The 26,944-nt window shown below is 42.0% G+C and overlaps 1 long non-coding RNA gene across 1 annotated transcript in view; it reads left to right on the forward strand.

The window, feature by feature from the left end:
- Positions 1 to 593: 593 nt before the first annotated feature.
- The window catches only part of LOC125729140 (uncharacterized), a 59,959-nt gene continuing 33,608 nt past the window's right edge, over positions 594 to 26,944 (forward strand). Inside the window, exon 1 of the long non-coding RNA XR_007389620.1 lies at positions 594 to 795. This is a non-coding gene — a long non-coding RNA (uncharacterized LOC125729140). The remainder of the gene's footprint in view (positions 796 to 26,944) is intronic.

Consider the following 26,944-nt stretch of genomic DNA (forward strand, 5'->3'; position numbering starts at 1 on the left):
AGTTCAGTAGTCAGGCGCCATGTTTCTGAGTCTGGTTGTGGAGGCCTGAATGCTTTTCCAGATGCCAGAGTGAAAATATTATGTGAGGGGTGGGTGCGGTCATCCACAATGTTGGTGGCTTTGCGGATGGAGCGTGTGATGTGAATGTCCATGATGGAGGGGAGAGAGACTCTAATAATCTTCTCAGCTATCCTCACTATCCGCTGGTCTTATGATCTGAGGCGAGGCAGTTCCCAAATCAGACCGTGATGCAGCTGCTCAGGATGCTCTCAGTAGTTCCCCAGTAAAATGTTGTGAGGATGGGAGATGGACTTTTCTCAGCTTCCGCTGAAAGTAGAGGTGCTGCTGTGCTTTCTTGACTATGGAGCCTGTGTTGAGACAAACTTGTGTGTTGTTTTTGTTTGTCACATAGTGTAAAAATTGCCTAAGGAATCAAAAATGTGGTTCCATGGGGTTCCAGACAGTGACCTTTTTTGGAGACAGTGAGACTAAATTTTATACCTAGGTGCACCAGTTATGACATTGGTCAGGTAGGCTGTGGTCTGTTAGTTGGTGACAAGTGGCTGGTGATCCATGCAACCCAAGCAGAAGTGAGCAGAACTTGTATCAGCCAAATAGACAGGAGAAAGCGGATTTTTCATTGGACTTCAGGACTCCTGAGTAACAGATAAAGACAGAGAAACAGCAAAGTTATGGAGAATCAGGAAGTAAGTGCCAGTCTGCGCAGATCTGAGGTCAGTGAGACACACATAAGGCTCCTCTGATGCTCCTCTTCATCCGCTGATGGGCCTCCAGGTGAGAATCACAAATCAAACATAATAACAACTGACACAAAGGCCTGAGGTCAGACCCTCTGTATGCAGCACACAGTGTGTCTGCAGTCTCACCCTCACATCGTGTATGATGACATTTCTGCTTTTTAGATTAAGTGCCTGTCTGAGAATAACTTCTGCATCATGCTAATTATTTAGCTGTTTCGTGCTCATGGGCAAAAGAAAAATGAGGATTAAGTTAAATATATCAGAAATAAATTTCTAATGTGGCTCAAGGCCACAGTAAAGTGGACCATCACATCAAGTAAGTACAAAACAGCCTTTACTAATACGCTAAGGGTTAAAACAACATATAAGATGTGCATAATCTGACAGTATATCAGCGTGAGAGCAAGGCTGGCCCTGGAAGTGGTGTGCATGCAATGGCAGAGCAAAGTTAGAGACACCCGCTAAAAACTTTCATTTCATCTCACTTGCTCCTTTCTTCTTTTTCCTTCTTTTTTTCCCTCCTAATCTGTCCATCCTCTTCGGCCAGCTCACCCACTGCAATACTTTACGGGTTAAAAATGAAATAAATACATTTTTTAAATTTAAAAAATGAAATCGATCAACATGAGAGGCCTATACAGAGTTTATAGAACCCCTCATGGTAAAGCAAACATGTTTGTCACAGCAGTGCATTCAGACCATGATTCTGCTAAAGCTGCCGGACAGGACAAAGGGAAAAAAAAAGAAGAAGGTGGGGGTCAGTGCAGCAGTGGGTAGTTCAGGTCCAGAATGTAAAAATCCAGACCAAGATTTAGTTTCAACCAAACAGCTGAGTACTCTGTATCAGTGTCATTCTTAAAGTCGTGTTTCAACTTCTGGCAAAGTTCTCCCAGGAGCCTATCTCTGTTGTATGTACAGTCGGCATGTAATTCATTCCTGCCCAGATCCCTGACAAACAGTTGGAGGCAGAATTACTTGTTATCAGAGTATGTGAATTTTTACACACACCAGCAGCTGTGACAGAATAAGATATTTCCTTTATACTGCTGCCACATAGTGGACACAAAGAAGACTGCAGTCAATTCTAAAATCAGTCGGTCAACATGCTACCACCACAGACTATAATCGGGAAGTGATCAAACTTCATGGAACAATATGAATATAAACAAACAGATGTAGTAAGTATATTGTGCAAAATGTATCTTCATCTTAACTACGCTGAATGGTGGAGTCCCAGAGTAAGTGATCCTCACCTGGAGGCCCATCAGTGAAGAAGAGGATGAAGAGGAGCATCAGAGGAGCCTTATGTGTGTATCGCTGACCTCAGATCTGTGGAGACTGACACTGACTTCCTGACTCTCCTTAACCTCACTGCCTCCCTTTTTGTGGGTTTTAAATGTTTAAAAATCATCCATCTATCTTTGATTTTCATAAACTGTTTGTGCACTGATGCATTTCCTGTCTATTTCTTGTCTGTAAAAAGGAAAACAGTTTGATGCTGCTGTTGTCCTGCTCTTACCAGGAATAAATATTTTGATTTCATCTAGAATCTTATCATTTTAGAAACATGATTTCATAGCAAAATTATTGATAGCTGGTCTTCACAGTGAATCATTCATGCTCACAGAATTTAAACTACAAACAAATTAATCAAATAAGTCTAGTTCTTTTCTAAACTGTTACTTCCTCATATTGCAAATGAGCAAAGAGCAGTGAAATCAGACTTATTCTGAAAAGCAGAAAAGTCGTCATACAGGATGTGAGTGTGAGACTGCAGAAACACTGTGTGCTACATACAGAGGGTCTGACCTCAGGCCTTTATTTCAGTCTTTATTATGTTTTATACAGTTTTAAAATGTCACTGCAGTAGGTCCTTTTCATATGTGTGGATCAGCACAAATCATGAGGTCCGTTAGGAAGGTGTCTGTATGACAGGGGTGGGGGTATCCTGGGGGGGGGGGGATGGGTGGGGGCAAAGTCAGGTAATTCACTTCATCTGGGTCTTATCAGCAGTCCTGTGTTTCTCTCAGCACCACAATGATGTTTCACACATAATGGGGTCCGTGGGCCTCCTCAGTTATATTCAGGCTTTCAAAGTTCTTCAATCATAAAAAGTCACATGGATCTGACACTCTGACACTGTTATATTAATTTGTTTAAATTCATTGAAAATACTATATATTACAGCTAGTATTTGGATCCGTCTGCTCTTTATCCGTTCCTCACTGGCATACCTGGGTCTTTGTGCAGTGCTTTCCGGAAGCATCAGAACCATTCATAAGGGAATCTATGTGTGGCTGCCCTCTAGTGGATACACAAAATTCGGCTACTTAAGTAGCTTGACTATATTTCCCTCCTAGTTTAGTTTAGTTCCTAATTTAATTTAACAGATGAAACTGAAGGCAGAGCTGGAAATTAGTTTAGTCATGACTTCAGAAGTTACGCTGACATGGGATTCTGTACAATCAGAGATGAAGCTGCTGGATGGGATGGTCATCGCCTGCTTTTTCTGACTGATGTAGGTCTGGATGTAAAGTTACAAACTGCTTAATGTGTATCAATCTGTTTTATAATGTTCACACAAAAAAAGTGCTTTTAATGTGTCTGCACCTTGTATCTCCCACAATGTGCTTCTGCATTTGATATCTTCTTGACTTGGGGATAAAGAGATTTAACTGGATGGATTTTACTTTTGTGAAGCACTACAGTCCAAAGCTGAACTGATTGTTCAAAGCTTTTTGGTTTTTAAGCAAAACTACTTCATTTAATTTATCTGAAACCCACTTTGCGCCTTTCTAGACTCAACAAAGCATCATTGCCAACAAAATAAGTGAGTTACAGTTAAATCAGGTAAAGAAGTTTCATTTGGAATTTACTGATCCAGGTTTTCAGCACCACGGACACCAACTAGACTTACTGTCATTTAATGGGAGTGAAAGCAGAAACCAATAGATCACACAGGGATATTTTCATTTGATGGTGTCTTTCTTTTTACTTTTGATATGCCGTCTTCCTCCTTAGCTGATATGTGAGGCTGCTGTCAGCTCAGACAAGCTGGTGTGATTTTACGCAGAGTGATAAGTGGGCAGTCCTGTTTTCGTGTGTTACATTTTCATTTGATGTTGGCCAATATGTATGTGGTACTGTTTCCTCCTTAACTGACATTCACAGGCTGTTGTTAGCAGAGACAAGCTGGTGTATTTGTACTGCAGATTGAAAAGTGGGCGTTCCCGATTACATCACTCTTTTAAAGAGTCCCTGATTGGTGGGCTCTGACGAGGAGGGGTGACCTAAAAACTCCAAACCATTTATCCCTCCATCCATCCATCCATTTTCCAAACCGCTTATCCTACTGGGTCGTGGGGGGTCCGGAGCCTATCCCGGAAGCAATGGGCACGGGAACAAACCTGGATGGGGGGCCAGCCCATCGCAGCCAAACCATTTAAGTTTGTGAAATTCATTTTTAATAATTACCATCCATCCATCCATCCATTTTCCAAACCGCTTATCCTACTGGGTCGTGGGGGGTCCGGAGCCTATCCCGGAAGCAATGGGCACGGGAACAACCCTGGATGGGGGGCCAGCCCATCGCAGCCAAACCATTTAAGTTTGTGAAATTCATTTTTAATAATTACCAATTTCAGAAAAATATGAAATGTTTTGTAAAGTATCAATTTATTAATCATGTATTTAAACAAATTATGACCAGTATAAAAGACACATACAAAACTGTACAAAAGTCTTGGGCTGTCGAAGAAAATGATGTTCAAATGATCTTCATCTTGGTCTAGAATTATAATATTTTGTCCGTCAAAGTGTGGCAGCCCAGTCATTTCAAAATCTCTTCTAAAGTTAGTAAAACATTTGCACCAACCATCCAATAGACCTATATCTTTTTATAACACAACTCCTATGGCTAATCAATGCATCATTAACATTTTGTCACGGGAGACGGCAGCGATCGCGGGCAGGCGGGTAAGAAGCAGGCAGACAGCCGAGAATCAAGGCAAACGAGGGGTTTAATCTCAGGGACGAGGGCACGAACATCAACTGACATCAATGACGGACAAAGGACTCGGGTAAGACACGGACTGAAATACACAGGACTGAGCAAATTAACTAGATACAGCTGGGTACAATCGGGAGAAAACACGTGGGTAATCAGGGGGCGTGGCACACAGGAGGAGCGGACGAGCCGGGCATGACACATTTGTTTAATTAAATTAATTAATTAAGTGAGCTGGTGGCAGAATTTAACAAATACATGGAATGGCTGGGGTGCCCCTGAGGAGAGGTTTAGGATCCAAAGCGTGGTTCATCTAGCGATCCAACAAGGCATCAGTAACTTTATGGAGAAAAGAAGAAATTCTTGTTAGTTTTTATTGTGTCACTTTTAATTTGCATATATTTTTATGATAATTGTGTTTTTGTTCTGAGCAAATATACACAACCCAATTAAATAGCATTAAACGTTTTCTTTGATGGCCCAAGACTTTTGCATAGTACCATATTTTTTCAGAATCAAGAGACAATTTAATAAAAACCAGTCTTACCTTCACAAGATAACGATTATTAAACATTAACCAGCAGGTGGCAGCAAAGCACTTGTGAATAAGTGGCCAATACGTGGTTGTACAGGTTGCCAGCAGATAATCATCCCCTCTGTGTTTAACTGACTCTCATGCTATGACTGTACAGACTGAGCAGGGCCGAGTGAGAGAGGCCTCACTGCAGTTAGCATAACCGTTTATTTTACAGCTCGTCTGACTCATTCTACTCCACGAAGGTCATCTCCTCTGCCAGCTTCCTCTGATCCAGGGAGATCCTCTGCTTCTCTCTGATTGGTTCCTGCTTTCTACAGGAGGTCCAGTGCAGCTGAATGGTGATGATAGTGCAAATCACGTAAAACACACCAGTCCCAGCTTTCAGTACAGCATCCAGAACCTGCTCCCACCTGTGAGACATATAATACACCAGTGTGTCTGTCAGTCACACATATCACATTTAAACTTGAAGAGCAAAACAGTGAATCTATTCTGACTGAAGTAAGTAAGACTAAGAAAAGGTCACTCTTGAAACTGAAATATAAATTATGAAAGATATTCTACAGAGAAAATGATTAGATGGAGAACAATGAATTAGTGTTCACATCCCAGGGCACTGATAGTGAACAGGTGAGATAAATGATTTTATTAACATATTTTAATGTATCTATTGTATCAGGGTGGCATGGTGGTGCAGTGGTTTGCACTGTCGCCTCACTCCTCTGGCACGTGTACTCAAGTCTTCGCTGGAATTCCGTGTGTATGGAGTTTGCATGCTCCCCCTGTGTCATTGTGGGGTTTCCTCCAGGGACTCTGATTTCCCCCCACAGTCCAAAAACATGCTGAGGCTAATTGGAGTTGTCAAATTGCCGGTAGGTGTGCTTGTGCGAGGGAATGGAGTGTGAGCGTGTCCTGCAATGGGTTGGCACCCTGTCATGGGACGTTCCCTGCCTTGCGCCCATAGGGACCCTGAGTTAGACAAGCAGTTTCAGACAATGGATGGATGCAGCACTGGAACAGATATTACAGAGTACAACTGTAACACTGGTCTACGCTGCAATGAAAAACCACCTACAGACATGTTAGTCAGTCTGCACACCATTAGTAACAATTCATCCTCACAAAGATGAAAAAATGCCTGAATTATGTTGCAAGCTACATGGATTTGTCTGGATTTGTATACATAACAAGTGACTGGCTGTATGTCTGTGGAAAATGCTGTGATTTTTGTCATATTACAGACTGATCATAAACTAGAAGACACACATTCAATATTAAAGACACCAATTAGCCTGACTGTGCGTTTTTGGATTGTTGGAGGAAACCCACACAGCATGTGGAGAACATGCAAACTCCACACATACAGAGCAGAAGCCAGATTCAAACCCCTAAACATGGAGGCGTGAAGCAACAGCGCCGCCTACTGGACCACCGTGCCACTATCATTGAAACAATAATCCCAATAAATAACTCTGTTTCACAACAGCTGATAAATAGGGGATTATCCCCACAAAGAAGCACAAACCCCTTCGTGAGTGAAACTGCTGGGTTGATTAGTATGTATCTATTTATATTCAAGCATAAATAATTCACAGGCAGATTTAAATCAATTACTTATGTTTAACAGTAATATGAACTGGAATCTGCAGGATTCCACAACCAGCCACCAATACCAGCCAGTGTCCTTCCTCTCCAGTGTCCTTCCTCTTCCTCTTCATTGTCACAATGAAGGTTTTATTTTCTGTGTCATCCCTGATCAGGACAGGCCTCCCATGCAAACTCACTGATCTCTCTGAAGCACAGGAGCCCCCAATCTTACACCACATCCTTTGTCTTTTGTTGTTTCCATAGTAACACTGACACTGTCTCCATCCACACCCGTCACCTCCTGTTTGTCCACTGACAGCCCTGGAGGACTTCAACACACAGGTAAAACACTCAACGATTTCCACAGCAATGAAATGTTTATGAATATCAGCCCATTACAACATACATACTGTATGTAAATGTTTGGCCAACCCCTGACATTTTTTAACATATTGCTTATCATATTTAACCTCATGAAGTCGCCCGATTTAGCTGACACTGTTACTTCTTCCAAGTCTCGTTTATCATATTGAATTAAATTAAAATGCAGATTTTTAAAATATTAAAACATTTTTCCATCAGTGTTTGTGTTAAGGTCCTTCCTTTTTGACTCAGTGACATGTTACATACTGTGCATCTCATTGGCTACAGTCTGCAGTACAGACATCTTACCATCAGTGACTGACAGATTAACCTGATCAGAGAGGCTCCACTGTACTTCACACCCCACCAGTACCGATCGGAATCCTCAGCTGTCAGATTGTTGATGGTCACAGTGAAGACTCGCTGGTCAGGATCATCTCTGACTCACACTTTACCCTCCTGTGGAGAGTCAGTGTGTACTATGGGAGTACATGACTTCACATTATACCCTCTGCACCAGTACGGGACTCCACTCCAACAACCGCTGCAAACACCGCGCCTCCCTGAGAGCCATCACCCATCAGCTCATCAGCCACTGCAACCAACTGCAAAGACCTCCCTCTTTCCTGCATCCAAGTAAACCAACTTCCTTTCCTTTCTAACAACCTAAACTGTCCTATTCACCTGCTATATTCCTTTAGGTTTATATTCCTACAAACTGCTTGCTTTGCAGAACAGTTTTTCCCTTTTTAGGTTAATCATTTTAAATCTGGTCACTGCATTTTCATGATTACATCGTTTGTGTCTTTTCCGTTATTTCATGTTTATTGTTTGTTAGGTATAATGTCTGTCTTATGTTAGTTGTAGGAATAAATGTATGTCTTTTTACACAACTTCAGCCTCCGTCATTGAGTGCTCACAATAGTCCCTGCCTCTGCGATCTGCCTACTACGCTCTGAAACCTCAAACTCGCCTGAAATATCGCGAGACTCTCTCTCATTGGCCGTGAGGGGAGCTTCGCTACCGATCGTTTACATTACCTGGTGACCCAGCTCGCTGGACGAGCCTACTAACCCAAGTTATTAAGCGATACGGGTTATTAATGAATCCCATTTAAGTCTCACATTAACAGACTCACTGGGATTCGCATTTGAGTTTGGAGGAACCGACCATTCGGCATAACAATTGGTTACTAATCAGCATCAAATAATAATTAATTAAAAGTTAATTAATTTCAAAACATATTGGTGGAGATATTAAAATATACCTGAGCTAATAATTCCTACAGCTGTCAGATTGTTGATGGTCACAGTGAAGACTTGCTGGTCAGGATCATCTCTGACTCACACTTTACCCTCCAGTGGAGAGTCAGTGTGTACTATGGGAGTACATGACTGGAGAGAGCTCATCGGATCGGCCAGAAGAATACGTCAAACACCGCTGCACCGAGGACAATGATCATGAAGTTCCTAAATTACAAGGATAAAATGACCGTGATAAGAGCTGCCAGGGCAAAGGGACAGATTCTTTTCAAGAACCGTCCGGTGAGATTTTATGAGGACCTGGCGACCGGTGTACACAGAAAACAGAAAGAGTTTAACGCCGTGAGACAACAGCTTCGCTCCATGGGGATCCGGTACGGCATGATTCCTCCCGCGCGACTGATAGTGACATACAACGGAAAGTCTCGCATCTTTAACCAGCCAGGTGAAGCGGAGAATTTTGTGAAGGCTCTGAGGTCAGAAAGTGGACTGGGTTGAGAATGTAATCATTGACATGCTGTGTGTTGGCATGAAGGAATAATTACTGAGCTTTAAGTTTTAAAAGAAGAGTGAAAGAGAAAGGCCAATTTGTTATATTTGTTTATCGGTCCAGAGGCTTACAGCTACTATTAGTAGCCTAATTTTCTTAATGTATCCAATAACGAGTTTTTCTGTTTATGTAGCGGGGTGGGGTAGGGGGGAAAGGTGTTTAGGCATAGTCGGTTGATCCTCACTTTTGGGTGGAACAACCTTTAGCTGTTAGACAGGTACCAGTATATATAGGGGGAGGGAAATGGGTACCAAAGTTCAAGTTAAAGGGGTATGTTCAATACTTATTGTTGTGGGTGTAGTTTTTGACATTCAGATGTTATTTGTTTCTCTATCCTTTAATATTTCAAATGTGTTGGGAAGCTCATTTAGTGCTGTGTGTTATGTCTGGTGGAATAAGAATTAAAATTTCTTCTTGGAACTGCAGAGGACTACAAAAACTGGAGAAGGTAAAACAAGTAATGACTAGGGTGAAATCTATGCACTCTGATATCATGCTACTTCAGGAAACACACCTGTTGTCTAGTCAAGAGGCGAAGATTAGGAGGAGGTGGCAGGGCAGTATATATTCTGCACCCTTCACCTCTCAGGCAAGAGGTGTTATGATTTTGATCCACAAATCTATACCATTCCATGTGACAAGGGTTATTAAAGACAAGGCGGGGAGATATATTATTTTACAGGGCACACTTATTACGGAAAAAATAATCCTGATAAATATCTATGCTCCAAACATTGACGACCCAAAGTTTTTTCATAATCTTTTTTTGACAGCATCATCTCTGTCTGGTAGCTTTATTATAGGAGGGGATTTTAATTGTACATTGAATCCAGAATTGGATAGGAGCTCAGGTATTGATTTCTCGCATCCTAAAAGTAGACAAACTATTCAACATTTTATGAAAGAACTTGATCTGAGGGATATTTGGAGGGATATGAACCCCAAGGTCTTAAAATACTCCTGCTACTCAAATACACTTTTTTTTTTTTTTTTTTTTTAGTTTCTGGCAATATGAGGTACAAAATAAAGGATTGTCACTACGATAGCATTTTAATATCTGACCATTCGCCAAACTCATTAATATATGAAGGTTTAAGACTAAAAAGAGATCCCCCTAGATGGAGATTTAAACAAAAATAGACAATCAAATAAATATTTATTTTGAAACTAATACGGATTAAACGTCACCCTGCACAAGGTGGGAAGCATTTAAGGCCTACGTAAGAGGTCAGATTATTAGTTTTACAAGTTATAGAGCAAACCAAACTTATAAGAAAACAAAAAAGTTGGAGGCGGAGATTGAGCTGCTTGAGGGAGAATACTTTCAAACCTTTTGTCCAAGAGTCCATCAAAAGCTTTTATTACTAAGAACACAGTATAACGAACTTTCTGCTTCTAAAGCAGCCTCACATCTTTTGCGTCTTAAACAATCATTCTATGACCAAGGGGAAAAGCCCGGGAAATTATTAGCCTGGCGCCTCCGACAATTACAAAATGAGAAAAACATTACTTCAGTTGTAAACAGTGATGGACAGATCATTGTTGACCCTCTAGGAATTAATGAAACTTTTAAGTTTTTTTTTTATGAAAAACTATACAGCTCAGACATAACACATATGGGACAAGAGCAAAATCTCTTCTTAGATACCCTTCAGATACCTAGCATTTCAGAACTAATAAGTGCAGACCTTAATACACCTATAACAAAGGAGGAAATATCTATAGCAATAGATCATTTGAAAACAGGTAAAACCCCAGGCCCAGATGGGCTGCCGACAGAAATTTATAGGAAATTTAAAACTAAATTGCTGTCCCCTCTTTTTGACATGTTCGCGGATTCATTTGAGAAGGGAATCCTTCCGGCTTCATTAAGAGGAGCTCTGATAACTTTACTACCCAAACCAGGTAAACCGTGCAATAAATGTGGAAACCTAAGACCAATAAGTCTTCTTAATGTGGATTTAAAGATACTTTGTAAAATTTTGGCTCGAAGACTGGAGAGATTCTTACCTGATCTAATTCCCTGTGACCAGAATGGGTTTATTGCAGGTAGACAGGGATTTCATAATGTGAGACGAGTGTTGGATATTCTTCATAATCAGGAAGGAAAAACAGACAATGCTTTACTATCACTGGATGCCAAAAAGGCCTTTGATAGAGTTGAGTGGCCCTACTTATTTGAAATATTAAAAAGATTTGGCTGTGGGGATAATTTCTGTCGGTGGATTAGACTTCTATATAATGAACCATATGCTGAAATACTGACAAATGGAATTATATCTAAACCATTTGAAATTAAACGGGGATGTAGGCAAGGGTGCCCTTTGTCCCCCTTATTGTTTATTTTAGCAATTGAACCGTTTGCCATTGCGGTGCGGTCTCATAAAAACATAACTGGTTTATCAGTAAATCAACAGGAACATAGAATTGCTTTATTTGCAGATGATGTCATCCTTTTTTTGGAAAAACTGAAAGATTCTATCCCAGCCTTGTTGGATTTATTACACACATTTGGACGGATATCAGGATATAAAGTGAACAAAGAAAAATCTTCATTAATGATACTTAACTCAGAAGAGAGAAGAAGTGCCGGAAATTCTTTCCAATTCAAAATGGTAGACTGTTTTACCTATCTCGGGATTAGGATAGTGCCATGTTTGAGAGACATTGTTGGAGCTAACTACACCCCTATGATAAATTCCATCATCTCATCTGTAGATAGATGGAAACCCTTGCCCTTGTCACTTATAGCAAGAATTAATGTTCTTAAACTAAACATAATGCCCAAACTTCTGTACTTGTTCCAGAACATTCCATTGTCACCTCCTGCTAATTTATTCTCACACCTGAAAAAAATGTTTGTACGTTTTTTGTGGAATAATAGACGACCGAGGCTGCGTTTATCACTCTTGTACTTACCGTATGAAAGAGGAGGCCTCAAATGTCCCAATCCACTTTGGTACTATTGGGCAGCTCAATTGAGGACTATGATGTATTATTTTACAGATAAATCCCTCCCGCCTTGGATGAATATTGAAAACTGCTCGGTACCTCTTCCCCTTCCCCAATACCTATATTCAGCAAAAGTCAAAATGTTGAAAAAAAAGACAAAAAATCCTATAGTCAGAAATATGATTATAATCTGGTATCAGGTTAAGAAATATCTGGGTGAATCCACCTCTCTCGCACGCTTCAGCCCAATATGGGGTAATCATTTTTTCCCTCCAGGCAGAGCAGACCCTGGTTTTAGGAAGTGGGCTGACAAAGGTTTAAAGACAATAGGGGACCTCATGGGATCAGAGGATGAGACTTTGATGTCATTTGAGGAGTTGATTGCCAAGTATGATATTCCATGCAAACATCGATTTAAATATCTACAAATGAGAAACTTTATTGGATTATCTCAAAATCAATGCTTGTCAATCCCTCCGTTATCCACATTGGAAACAGAAATGAAAAAAGATTGCTTTGGAAAGGGAATAATCTCCAAACTATATAATATATTAGTAGAGGGTTCCCCTGAATCTTCTTTAGGGAAACTTAATGCCTGGAGGGAAGACTTACAGGAGGACTTATCCTCCGAAGACTGGGAGGAGGCATGTGCTGAAGCACAAACACAAACTACCAGTACCCGTCTTAAAGTACTGCAATATAATTGGCTAATGAGGACATATGTGACTCCAGAAAAGCTTAATAAGTATAATGGTGATAGCCCAGACTTGTGTTTCAGGTGTGGAGAGGAGAAAGGGACATTCTTCCACTGTATCTGGGAATGCAATAAAGTACAATTGTTTTGGAAAGAGATCAAACAAGCTCTGGATACTATATTGGGTATACAATTAGATCTTGACCCTAAACTATTTATTTTAGGTTTATATCCTGATGGACATCTTATGTCTAGAAAGATAATTACCGCCATGGACTTATGTCTACTGTTAGCAAAAAGAGTCATAGCACTCTCATGGAGGAAGACCAGTAAACCAAAACTCATTAACTGGATAAAGGAACTGTCCACAACTTTACCTATGGAGAAAATTACTTACATTGTCAAGGGAAAACTGTCACTTTTTCAAAACATTTGGGGTCCCTTTATGCAATATATGGAAAATGTGGATCTTAGTAGTATTGTGAATGAGGCAGATGAGATGTAATTGATGTCGGCCCTCTGCAGCTTCCTAAACTAAAAAAATTTGAGTTTGTAATTTTGAACAATACAGAACAGTACAATTGAGGTGGAGTTGAGCAACCCTTGGAAAATAGAGAAACTTATTTGTTGTTGGGGTTTTTTATTTATTTATTTATTTATTTATTTATTTATTTTTTATGTTTTTTGGGGGTTTTTTTGGGCTTTGTGTTTTTCTTTTATTTGATTAAGTTATTATTTACAGGTCATATTTTGTACTTCCACCTAAATATTTTTCTATCATCTTTTAAATGTCTGATTTGCAAGGAAGGTTGATTGATTGTTATACAATAATTTAGTTGCCTTGGATGCTCCTTTCGATGTGGAAGCACTCAAACTTCTGTAATTTCTGTATTTTTTTAAATTTTAATAAAGATATTGTTGGAAAAAAAAAGGCCTAGATGAGGTGAATGAATGGGCTTGTCACTGTGTGGGATGGCCACACCCCTTCAGTACTATGGCCTTATTTGTAAACATATCCAGTCCTGTGATACAGGCCCTCTCATATTCCCTCTATACATGCTTCCTTTGGGCTCTATTTGTGAACGTTATTATGTAAAATATCATTGCTATGCTGGTGATACGCAGCTCTATCTGCCATTAAAACCTGGTGACTGCTGCTCTCTGGTGGCCCTTTCTAACTGTCTGGAGGATATTAAGAACAGGACAGCAATGACTTTCGTCCAGATTAATGAAAACAAGACAGAGGTAATGAGTTTTGGTCACTGTTCATGATCTCAGAGAACAATTAGGGCCTCATTCAGAAAACTTCCAGTCACATACTAAAAATCTTGGTGTCATCTTTGATTCATCACTGAGTTTGATAAACAAATAAATGCTGTTGTGAAGGGGTGTTTCTGTCAGCTGAGTTCAATAGCCTGGCTTAAACCACACCTTTCAGCCAAAGACCTGGAGAGTTACTCCTGCTTTTATCCTGATTGGGTTACTGCCGTTCTCTGTACCCAGGTTTACCAGAAGCATCTTTATTCTGACTACACCTTGTTCAAAACGGTGCTACCAGGCTCTCAACAAAAAATAGACACCAAATTTCCCCTGTGTTGGCTGCATTGCATTGGCTACCTGTTAAGTTTTGAGAATTTCTGAGAATACAGTTTAAAGATTTCTTATTTCTTTCTAAGGCGATACATGGCATAGGTCCCCAGTCCGTCTCGGAGCTAATTCAGCCTTACACCGCTTCTTATTAGATGCATCTCTGTACTGACCCTGCACACACAGGAACACATTTTATTTATCTATTTAATCTGACTATTCTGCTTTGCACATCATGTATTTAACATTTATAGTGATTTTATATTTATTACTAGATTATTGTATAACTTTTGCACTGTTTTTTGAACTTGGTTGTTGCTTAGTCTTGTTTTTCCATGGAGCACCATTATACCAAAAAGAATTCCTTGTAGGGTCAACCTACTTGGCAATAAACCACAGTCTGATTCTGATTATTTTTTGTGTAACATTGTGTAACATTGGCCAATGTCTCTACTTTTACTATATATTTATATTATTTTGACCTACAGCACTTTGGCACAACATTGATTGTTTTTAAATGTGCTATAGAAATAAAAATAATTCAACTTGATATAGAAACATATTTCAAGTCATCCATCTTGCCGAGATGGGGGTTGCGCTGTGACCCCTGGTGGACAAATTATGCAGCAACAGCACTCATATCATGGTTGAAAGTTGTGTCTTCAGTCTCTCTGTTTCTTTTTAGTTATCATTAATTGGCCATTATAAACCAAATGCTGATAGCGATTTATCACAGACTCCTGCATTAATGAATTAAAATATTCATGATGAATAAAGAAGATGAATTGGCGCCCCGCGTACAATTGTAAATAGAAGGACCACGACAGGCACCCAACAAGCACCGAACCCAAATACACAGATGGGAAACACAATGTTGTCAGAAGCTGAACTGCGAAATGCAGATGCAGTGATAGATTTACACAAACTAAATACACGTTAGGAGCGGACAGGGTATACACACAAGACATGGGCAAAGTGTAAAGTGAGGTAGACCTTCAACAGCACGTCAGTCCATTGCAGGGCAATGGAAGCTGGAGAAATGCCATGTGAACAGCAGAAATGTGGTCATACAGGATGTGAGGGTGAGACTGTGTGCTGTATACAGAGGGTCTGACCTCACGGCTTTGTTTCAGTCTTTAGTATTGTGATGACATTGTGATAGCCCAGTGATAACTATACTGGATGGGTGGTACCCCTTCAAAGAGCAAGGGGAGATGGGATACCATTGTGGTATGCAAGCAGGTCCTCAGGGTTGTCACACATGTTTTTCTGAGGTGTACACTGCTGGTTGCTTGAGCCCCTGGATGAGACACTGGTCAGTGCCCTGCAGAATCGCTGTGGGCAGTGTGAGGACTTCTGCCCTCTCAGTTAAACAATAGGTGCAGGGACTGAGTCAAATGAGTCTCTCTGCATCCTGCTTAATGATATCAAGGGGTTGTGTAGGCGTGTCTGTGCTCACATGGCTCTATCAGTACAGAGTGAACTGGCCAGGGATCAGTTTATCTAGACACTTAACCCCAGATAGCTCACATTCAGACACAGCCAACCCCTCTGCGTCCCTAGACGAGGCCCTGGAACTGGCTTTGGAGAGAGAAATTGTGGGCAGCAAGGTGGCGGGGAACGAGGCGGGAGAAATCAACCAAGCTGTAAACGCCAAAGGGCTTGGAGGACCCAGGCCCTCAGGTTTACTTCCTGGAGGCAGACTGCCTGTAGGCTGACAGGCAGCAGCACCCCCCCCCACCCCTCAATCCTCAGACAGTGTCCCAAGTTCACTGCCACCCAGGGTTCCGCCAAGGGCACGCATAGCCGGGAAGATGTGGGCCAACAAGGTTAATTTCCGGAACTTCCTTGTTGACACCGGGGAGGTGGCCCTGCTGCCACCTGCTGCAGAGGTTGTGACTACGGATTGGACTCACAGAGGCAACTTCTGTCACATACCCACCATAGTGATGTGAGTCGCATGTACTGCCCTAGTCCATACAGGTTCCACTGCAACCCTGGTGAGACCAGACACTGTCTAGAACTGACATTGGTGCAGGTGAGAACAATGACTGGTGACCTGGCCCCTTTAAGAGGGACGGGGTTGTTCCCTTTTGACATGGGGGGTTTAGTTGTGAATAGTAACTATGTGGATGGCTGACATGCTCGATCCCTCCATCCTGGGCCTGAATTTCCCCCGGAGCACGGCATGTGTGCTGGACTTTGGGCACAACATGCTGAGATTCCCTGCGGTCCATGTGTACAGTGGGGCCGCTGGCCCCGCAGCCTCTGCAGCTGACTGCCCACCCCTTACTGCCACTGGGCCTGTACCTCCACATCAGCTAGAGATCCCTTCCTCTGCTACAGTCACATGGGCCCCTGAGCCCACATGTGTCCCCTCCAGTGTAGCGCTGCAGCCTCACTCACTTCACTGGAGTCTAACGGGGTTTATCAGAGCGACTTACCTGAAGCTGCCATTGGAGGAGCCCATGATGACCACACGGTTGCCCTTGTGCCACTGCAATCCCACTGCCCTGGTCCTCTACCTCACACCATTGATCCCCTGCCCCACCCATACGGTTGTGTGCCTCTTCAGGTTTGCAGCCTCCTCCTGCACTGAGCGGCCATTTCAGAAGTTTAATTATTTAATTATACAGTAATACACACGTTTCCAACCATTAAAAACATTATCCAGACTTAAAGTCACTTGAATAAAAATATTTAAAAACTTGTTAGCATTTCAATATAGTATCTGGTTGGACTGTGTACTTCCTCTTTGTTTACATGGTTAACATAACACTCACAGCACAAAGTATGCTGTCCTCAGCATTCGTATCTCCGCAACATTCCAAAGATCCATCATAGGCCTTTAGTCTAAAAACAAGCTAAAATGGTCACTGAGAACCTTTGCGTCCATTGATTTCCATCAGCTGTGTTTGGAAAGTTCGAAAGAATTTCTGAGGCTACTGAACAGAGCCAGGGTTGCCAGCTCTCACCCATTTGGTGTGACACTCACACCTTCAGACTCTCACGCTCACGCAAGAAATCTTATTAAATCTTAGGGCAAATCTATATTATTTCATTATAAACCTAAAATTCGCTATATCAAATGCACTGGGGTACTTTGAAAACCCTGAAAACTATTTACAAGGTAATAAAACTGTTACGTACATGTAAATCTGTGTGCATACTTGTTTCAAACTGAAAATCTTATGCCAGCCAGCTAAACAAATTAGACAACCCTGCTACAGGCCTCTCTGTTCAGTTTTCGCTGAATGCTAAGGGTTCCCAGGCAAGCTACTGACCCTCCAAATTTCACAGACCTCTCGGCCACCCAGTAATCTGTAGCTTTAGTGCTGAAAGCCTGACAGTGAGTGTATCATGTGAGGCAGCTGTGGAAATACAGACTCTCGTCTGTGCCACAAAAAACCTTCTACAGCGGCAATGTGGGATCTGTGCTCTCCGGGAGCATAACTGCTCGGTACGGCAGCTCCAGCTCTGAGGGCCGCCGAGTCCCGCTGAGGGTGATACGATGCGCCCAGAGAATCACCAGGACAGAACTGCCGCCCTGCATAAGTCCCCGGGGCCTTATGGCCGGGACTGAGAGGCCGAGGAGAAGCTTCTACCCCCGGCCAGTAGGATCATTAACATCACAGATTAAAAGCTAAAATATGCTATAACTACAATCTGTACTTTAAACATTTCTACATATTTTTTATACATTTTCATCTTTACTTTTTATATACCTTTTATTGTTATATTTTCTTATTATCTTTCTGTAGTTTCAGTACTTCTTTTGTTAATTCACGTTGTTTAATTTTGATGTCCTTTTACTAGTGTGTTTATTACACCGACTGGAGTAACGACAATTTCATTTCGCTGCCAGTGTACCACTACATTTGTACGACAAATAAAAATCTTGAATTTATTGTGTTACCCCCATCACATTGTTTAATGTGTTCCTCATGAATTTCATTGTTTTTCTCAAAATAAACACGTATTCCAATTTTGGTTCTTGCAACACATTTCCAAAAAAGTTGGGACAGGAGCGATTTAGGGCCAGTAGTGAGGTAAATTGGTTAAATAATGATGTGATTTGAAACAAGTGATGTCAACAGGTGATTGTAATTATGATTTGGTACAAAAACAGCACAAATACGTGAGAAAATTATTGAAATGTTTAAAAACAATGTTCCTCAAAGAACGACAGGAAGAGATTTGGATATTTCACCTTCATCAGTGCATACCATAATTAAAAGATTGAAGGAATCTGAAGCAATTTCAGTGCGTAAAGGACAAGGAAGCAAGCCTAAGTTGAACTACCGTGATCTCCGATCCCTCAGCATCCCACTGCATCAAGAATCGTCATTCTTCGTCAATCGTCAATAAGCGATATGACCACATATGACTACTTTGGCAAACCTTTGTCAAGTACCACAATACGTAGTTACATCCACAAATGCCAGTTAAAACTGTACTGTGCCAAAAGCAAGCCCCATCTTAACAGTGTCCAGAAGCGCCGTCGGCTTCTCTGGGCTCAGAACGCATCTGAGTTGGACCATCACACAGTGGAAACGTGTACTGTGGTCAGATGAATCAGTATTTCAGGTATTTTTTGTGAGAAATGGATGCCGTGTGCTCCAGACCAAAGAAGAAAAGGATCACCCATACTGTTACCAGCAATAAGTCCAAAAGCCAGGGTCTGTCATGGTATGGGGTTGTGTCAGTGCCCTTGGCAAAGGTAACTTGCAGTTCTGTGATGGCACCATTAATGCTGAAAAGTACATAGAGATTTTGAAGCACAATATGTTACCTTCAAGAAGACATTTTTTCCAGGGACGCCCATGCATTTTTCAACAAACAATGCGAAACCACATTCTGCACACATTACAAAGTCCTGGCTGTGGAGGAAGAGGGTATGGGTACTTGACTGCCTGCAGTCCCGACCTGTCTCCAATAGAGAATGTGTGGTTCATTTTGAAGCGCAATATGTGACAACGAAGACCCCGTACTGTTGTCTGCTTTAAGACTTGTTTGCAGGAAGAATGGGACAAAATTACACCTGAAACACTACATCACTTGGTGTCTTCAGTCCCTAAATGCCTGTTAAGTGTTGTGAAATGGAATGGCGACATTACAAAGTACTAAATGCTTTACTGTCCCAACCTTTTTTGAAATGTGTTCTAAGAACCAAAATTGGAATACGTGTTTGAAAAAGAACAATGAAATTCACGAGGAACACATTAAATAATGTGCTGTTGTATTGTTTTCAATGTAATACAGGTCAAAGATAATTTAACAAAGTGCTGTTTTCAGTTTGATTTTCATTTTACATACCATCCCAACTTTTTCTGATTTGGCGTTGTAAAATGTGAACACAAAAGCTTTTTTTGTGTGAACATTATAAAACAGATTAATTCGTATTAAACAATTTGAAAGACATAGACATCTAATATGTGTGTGTCTGTGAGAGAGAGCATTTCAATTAATGCCTATAGTTCAATATTTGTTATATGTGCTGAATTTCATGGTCATCATTTTGGAAAAAAAGCTACCTAAACCATACGGGACTTAGAAATGGGTTAAAACTGACAGGACGATACCAGATATCAAATTGTATAGTTAGGATGAATGTACTGTTAAACAGCAGCACCATTGGAGGAGTCATGCATGGTGAGGCAGGGGGATATCTGTACATTAATGGGCGATGCATTACTGGGGATCTTTGGCGCCACCTTTTGACCAGTTACAGTCGTCATCAACATTAAAAAAACATTTCCATTTCCACTGCGTGAAAAAACAAATTGCACCCTATTTATAGAGTGGGAGACTACTTTTTGCAAGGATTTATATCTCCTGAAATTGCTTCTTCACAGATAAGCACCAGAATGTTCTTTTCCCAGATGGTAGTAGGGACAAAATCTCCTACCACTGATAATTCTGACCATACACAAATTTTTATTTTTCTGAGTCTTGCGATTTTACCGTATCAAAAATAACCAGTAAATCCTATTATTATCCTGCTACCCCCACTCTACCAAAACTCATGAAATGATACATTTGGAGGAGGAAGATTTCTAATTGATCCTTTATACCCACCAACCAGACCAGTATAAGAAGCTGTACGATGTAAAGCCTCTTTAAATGGGTACAGACTACTTCCGTTTATTGTAATAAGTATCTCATAAATTTGACTTTACACTTTTGCATGGTATTGATAGATTTTGAAAGTTAATTACTTAACACAATTCTTATTAAAATTGTTCATTATACAACCTGAATGTCTCAAGGTAGCACATTAGTACAAAAGACGCTGTATGATGTATTATTGTAGCAGTCAGATGTTATTTTAACCAATGTACAGGTTTACCTTTAATTTAATTCTACAAACATAATCAAAATCACTTGTGAAAAAGACATTTAGTCATTTACTAAGGCAGATACAACCTGTGGAAGCACAGCTAAAAGCATACCATCACCCATTATAGAGTGACCCATTGTCTTTGTAACTGAGTAATCACAACTAAGTGCAATTTACTATAATGAAACTGTACACAGAAACTGTAAAGGCAAAGGTAATTTATTATGATGAAATGCTTCCAAAATGCCCAGTGTGCTTCAGCGTTTCTCCTTTTCTCCAGTCGTCGACAGGTCCTGTGTTTATTAGGTGATCTGTGATGTAGGAGATCCTGAGAATGACTGCTGCTCCAAGGATGATTGGCAGGTGGCTTTTCCCAGGAACAGCGGGCTGGAGATGTAAAGGTGGGATGGAGAAAATAAAGTGTAGGGGAATACAGAGTACAAACAACCATAAGAAACACACGGCCCATGGCCATATGTCCACAAGACAACCACCCGCCCAACCCGAGAGGGAGCCTACGAGGGACTAAGGGGGGCCCAACCCCTGTAAAAGGAGGTCCGCAGAGGGGGGACAGACAGCGAGCCCCCCAGTCCCTCCCGCAAGCCCTCCACCGAGGGAAGCGGGTCCAGGGCCAAAGGGCCCCATCAACCGGGAACACTCCCCTGGCGGACGGTCCCCCCAGTCCGCTCCCCGGCAGGACGGATCACCGCCCACTGTAGCGACCCGGCACGTCCCCCCCCCTCCCCGACACTGCAGGATGATCTAAGGGAGACCCATACAAACAAAGTGCACCCCCCCCCCCCCCACCACCCAGGAGCGGACCTGCGTCAACTGGGGAGCGGCAGACCCCCCGCCCAGCCCAGACCGAACCCTACAATTCGCCTAGAAGGGCTCAGAGCATCCCTAGATACCCCGGACCGCCTGCCAGGGCCCCACCACGGCGCAGCAGAGCCAAGGACCACCCAGCCCGCAGCCCACAAGAGGAGACGGCCCACACCGGCCAGGGCCATCTTCTACCTGCCGGGCCACCCCACACGCGCAGGGCCAGAGACAGAGAGTTAGGGGGGACCCCTCAGCCCCCACTGATTCCCCGTCCCATGTTAATGTGAAGTGTGCATGTACATGTGTGAGAGAGTTGTGTGTTTATGTCTACAATGCATTAAAATTAGTGGGTGCAGTTCGAGTATGAGGGCCCCACCACTGGCAGATGGCAGAGTCCCCCATCCCCCTCCCTGCACCCCAAGGCCCTAATGTAGCATGGACTGTGTATATAACTAAAGTGCAAAAAGCAGGTGAACAGTCGAGGCACGGGCACCCCACCGCTGGCAGACGGCAGAACCCCACCTGCCTAAACCCACCTCCTCAGCCCTAGTGTCATGTGGTGTCTAATTTAGCACTAGAACTGCCAAATCTACGCGTATTTTCGCAAATTCCCTGGGCCTAACACCTACTAGCATCCCTGCTGAGAGTTTCTTGGGCCATTGTCCTCCTGCTTTTGTTGTGCAAACACACCCATTACCTGTGAGGCCTGGCACATTTGCATTTTTTTACTCAGAGCAGCTAAAATCCAAGGCAGGCTAAACCTCTGTGTGTGACATGGAAACCTTCACAAAAGTCTGCCATATCTATACCAAATATCCCACACACTGACTGACCTGCAAATATGAAAGACACACATTCACAAAATATATGGAAGCACAAGTCTGTTTTATTTATAAAAAAAAATTGAGTGTTTCAAACTTTGCAGTGTTTGCAGACCCAGTGACCATCATCCCTGCATTTGGCGCAAGTGAATTTGTAACACTTTGCACTGGTAAACCTGCTGCGGTTTCTGCAGTTCTCCTGTACCTGACACTGAGTTGTCCATACAAGTCCTGGCACAGCAGCAGCCTTCCTCTGTCCCCATAGCCTTTTGTGGCATAAATTGGCAATAGAGTTCCTTGGCTAGATGACTCAAAAATAATCTTCTTTTGCCTTCCCACCCTGTACATGCCTTGTACAGAACGTAGGAATTTGCCACCACCAGGTCCAGCATGTTGTAAAATACAGCTACTGGCCACCTGCATGTTGCTGCTCTTACGAAATACATGCGCGCCATTTGGTCCAACACATTTACACCACACTATAACAGCGGAGAGAGAGAGAGTCATGAGTGTATTTGCTTTTTTTCTACCTTCTTTCTATATAGGCCTGTATAGTACATATCAGAAAACATTGTAGCACTGATGTAAAATTATACACACATTCACATACCTTCATGTGGTTATAGTCTGTTATCGTGTTGGGTTTCCTCTTTCTGCCTTCACAGATCGCCACATCTTGGTCCAAAGAACTCAGAACACACACAATCTTGTTTTTTTAGGTGCATAAATTGTCAAGGAGACACTGCCACTTCTAAGCACTGACGCGGAGAATTCCTCTTGCTGTGCAGTGTCCTTTGAAATTGGAGGAAGTTCATACCAAACTTTATTCCCTGTGCTCAGTAGTGTTGTTTTGCGCTGAAGCAGTCTGTGTGACAGTGCCAGTGAGGTGAAGAAATTGTCCGTTGTGACATTTCTCCCGTCATCCAGAAATGGCTCCATCAGACTCATGACCATGTTCTCTGCCAGCCTCTCCCTTTTCTGGTGACTGGGGTCCTTTCCCAAGTTAGGGGACATGTTGCAGACGTATTTGGTCTCCAAATCCGTGGCCATCCAGAACTTGATCCCAAATTTGTCCGGCTTGGATGCGATATACTGCATGGACAATGAACCTTGGTCGAGAACAGCTGTACATCTATGTTCATGTTTTCTCCTGGAGTGAAACTTTCAGCACAGTTCTTGGTGAAGGCTGGCAGAGAACGTGGTCATGAGTCTGATGGAGCCATTTCTGGATGACGGGAGAAATGTCACAACGGACAATTTCTTCACCTCACTGTCACTGTCACACAGACTGCTTCACTTTACTGGGCATGGTGAATAACGTTTGCCGTGAACTTCCTCCATTGGCAAAGGACACTGCACAAGGAGAGGAATTCTCCACGTCAGTGTTTAGAATGGCGCGCATGTATTCAGTACGAGCAGCAACAAGCAAGTGGCCAGTAGCTGTGTTTTACAACATGCTGGACTTGGTGGCGGTGAATGCCTACGTTCTGTACAAAGCATCTACAGGGTGGAAAGGAAAAAGAAGATTGTTTCCGATTCTTCTAGCCAAGGAACTCCATTGCCAAATACAGGGATGATGGTCACTGGGTTTTCAAACGCTGCAAACACAGACTTTGAAAGATAGACAGACTGTGTGGGACAGTAACCACTGAGACAAAAGGCAGAAAGATGATGAAGAGATGAACCTGGAACTGAGGCACGGATACATCAATTTTTACATGAACAGCCAAACATGCAAAGCTGGAGAGATCACACAAAAACAAAATTCACTTTTGGTGTTATAATTCAGTGATGGCCAATGAAAATGAAATGACATTTTATTCTGTATGTGTATGAGCATGTCAAAAACCATGGACCATGACTTCACTCAGCTTATGACATTTATATACAAACATGCATTGGAGACTGAAGTGTTAGCATGTTTTTATTTTATTCATTTCATTCTATTAGCAACTTTTCATTCTATTTTCACTCAATTTGTTTTATAAATAACACAGACTTGTGTTTCCATATATTTTGTGAATGTGCGTCTTTCATATTTGCAGGTCAGTCAGTGTGTGGGATATTTGGTATAGATATGGCAGACTTTTGTGAAGGTTTCCATGTCACACACAGAGGTTTAGTCTGCCTTGGATTTGAGCTACTCTGAGTAAAAAATGCAAATGTGCCAGGCCTCACAGGTAATGGGTGTGTTTGCACAACAAAAGCAGGAGGAGGATGGGGCTGAAGACCTGCGAAAATCACAGCAGGGGTGACAAACACCTTGGGACTCTCAGCAGAGAATAAAAACTCGGCAAATCTAGTGCTAATGTGCAAGTAAAACCTCCCCACTGCCCCTCAAAGCCCTAGTGTTGTATGAAATGTGGTGTCCGGCCCAGGAGAGCAATAAGGGCGTGCAGGAGTGGGCCCCCCCCCGGCACCGGGGCCAGATCCCCGACTGGCCCCGATTAGTCCTCATCCCCGACCCCACACAACCGGCAGGGGCGGCCAACCGAGGGGGTTCAGGGGCGCCACATTAACAATTGTTAATAAACATTCCACTATACATCTCAAAATTTAGCACACTTAATTCATTATCTTTGATACTGTTTCAAACATTTAATGTTCCCCAAACAGCAGCAGAAGAACCACAGCTTCATCTTCCTTGTATTTTGGCTCTTCTCTGTGTCAAGAGCTCTACAAGCTCAACTTTAATATTAATTTTCCACCACTTCTACATCTTCTATCTATACCAGACCCACATCTATCTCTACACCGCCAGTTTCCTCTCTGAAGAGTCTCAGAAACAATGCCAGCATTGCCTATCACTCTCACACCCTCCCCTCCCTTACACCAGTTAGTCACACCTCCCAGTCCCCCCATAACCTCCCCAGCCTGGACAGTGGGGGGTGTCGCTGGTGAGCACTCCTCCAAACCTTTCCTCTCTCCCCAGTCGATCACCTCGTCCCACAGGTCCCAGGCTCCCCAGTGCTGGTCGTTGGTCCAGGAAACAGCTTTCGGAATTTTCATTCTGGTTAACATAATTAACTAGCCGTCTGTGATACTCTCAAAGCCAAACTAGACACTGTGAATTTTCAACGTACTCCAGACATTTGCTAAATGCTATTCACCAAGAATGCCTATGGAAAGGGATGGAGCCTTCATTAGCTGCTCGTGGGATCGAGGCTACTCCGATAGAAGCGGCCAAATTGCTAAAACTGTTTCACAACCTATACAGTAACGCTGGCGAAATCAGGACGCTGCTTCGGTACGTTATAACATCGCCATGGAAATGAACCCAGCAAACGGTTAATCTTACTTCAACAACATGGGACATTTAAAAAGTAAACGTATAGGGGCTCTTTTCAGAATAACATCTTCAGATGAAACGCATTACGACAGACCGGATGAGTAAAACCAATCATATCAACCATAAGGCTTGTTGTTTTTAAGTTTAACACAATTATTTTCTCTTACACTTTAAATATAAACAATCACATTACGAAAAATGGCCACAGCATCTACAGTTTAAGCTACTAATTTTAAATATATTTCAATTATATTTTGCGGCAATATTTGCATGAACTATATCACGACATAAAATGAAATATAAAATTAACTATGCTAACAAAACATAATCTGAAGAAATAGCAAGAAACATACGAAGAGATGCTTCTCACCGCTGCGCCATCGCTCTGTCAGAAAGTTTATGTTCAAACTGCACTGATTTTGTTTCTATGGAAACCAGCGAAATTTTTCATTGGTCGAAAGGATGAAGATGTGTACTGACGCCATTTTCAACGAATGAAAACGAGAATTAATTGTCAGGGCGGGACGAATTTGAAGGTGAACCAATCAAAAGTAGTATGTTTAGCTCGTGCTTGTTTTGGCTGAGCGTGATTGGATTTGTTGATCTGACCGCCTTCAAGCCGTAAACCATGTATCTACTTGTCAATGGGAAACCACGCAGTTCTGTCTATAAATACTGACTGTAATTTTTTTATGACATTATGTCTTTGCTACGCAGTATTACGGTAATGCGTAATACCGCGATGTTTGGGGTGCCCCGCTGTTTTTTTTCCATAGCTGGTGAACGCAATTAGCATTTTAGCCACGTTGGTAGGTCCGCTTTTGAGAAAGAACACTATAGTTCTTGTTATTCACATTCTGTGTCCTGGTGTTTTTAATTTCTCATAATGTGAACAAAGATATGTCATATACAAGTTTTTTGAGAGACTAAATTTTGGTTTGATTTATAATTTATTTAATGGTAAATAAAGTTCTTATATAGCCATTTTAGAATTAGTGCAGTCTTTCGTTTAGAATTAGCGCAATATTCTTAAAAACTGCATGTTCAAACCAAACGCCATGCCATAATAACTGCTTTACAGATATTTCATTCAGGAATCTATGGAGGGTATACTGTAGGTAGGCCTGTTTGTGTGTGTGTGCGCGCGCGTTTGGGTGGGTGGTTATGTACATAGTGCTATAAAAACATGTTATTTTGACTTTGTAGGGACATGTTTTCGGTCCCGAAAGTAAGATACTGAATTTTATTAAATTCTGTGAATGCAGTCAAATGAATAATTCAAAAAGTCTTGCATTTTGTTTGGTTGCTTACTGTTACTGCTTGGTAACTACTGCAATGTTTAAGGTTGCCATAGTTAGGATTGGGGTTACGC

The sequence above is a fragment of the Brienomyrus brachyistius genome, unplaced genomic scaffold (assembly GCF_023856365.1).
Source record: "Brienomyrus brachyistius isolate T26 unplaced genomic scaffold, BBRACH_0.4 scaffold505, whole genome shotgun sequence".
NCBI classification, from domain to species: domain Eukaryota; kingdom Metazoa; phylum Chordata; class Actinopteri; order Osteoglossiformes; family Mormyridae; genus Brienomyrus; species Brienomyrus brachyistius.